Source organism: Morone saxatilis, unplaced genomic scaffold (assembly GCF_004916995.1).
Source record: "Morone saxatilis isolate NCDOM2014 unplaced genomic scaffold, NCSU_SB_2.0 Contig16, whole genome shotgun sequence".
Classification (NCBI taxonomy): Eukaryota; Metazoa; Chordata; class Actinopteri; family Moronidae; genus Morone; species Morone saxatilis.
The window spans coordinates 27056747-27057067 of record NW_023339718.1 but is presented as its reverse complement, the minus strand read 5'-3'; the positions used below and the strand labels follow the sequence as shown (position 1 = coordinate 27057067).

Here is a 321-nt window from a genome sequence, read left to right as displayed (position 1 = left end):
GTATATATGTCTATGTATATATGTCTATGTATATATCACTCCTAATGCCTAAACCTAACCAACCAAACCAGTGAAGGCAACAAGTACTAGCCAATCAAGGCATAGTAGGGCAGGTCCTGACTTTGTCACCCTGGAAAAAAAGTGTGCTTGTCTGTGTTGAAAATCATATAATATTTTTATTTATATATCAATTATCAACCTAACCTAATTAGCTAGATCTACATCAATCACTTCTAGATTTGTAAGCTAATGTTAGTGAAAAGCTAGCTACGTTTTGTTAACAGTTTCAGCAGTTTGAGCTACAGTAGCTCGTCTGTTGGA

The 321-nt window shown here is 35.2% G+C and overlaps 1 protein-coding gene across 1 annotated transcript in view; it reads right to left on the bottom strand.

Moving 5' to 3' along the window:
• The window catches only part of adgrd2 (adhesion G protein-coupled receptor D2), a gene marked incomplete at its 3' end in the record, with an annotated part of 26512 nt that overhangs the window by 4596 nt on the left and 21595 nt on the right, over nucleotides 1-321 (bottom strand). The window lies entirely within an intron of this gene.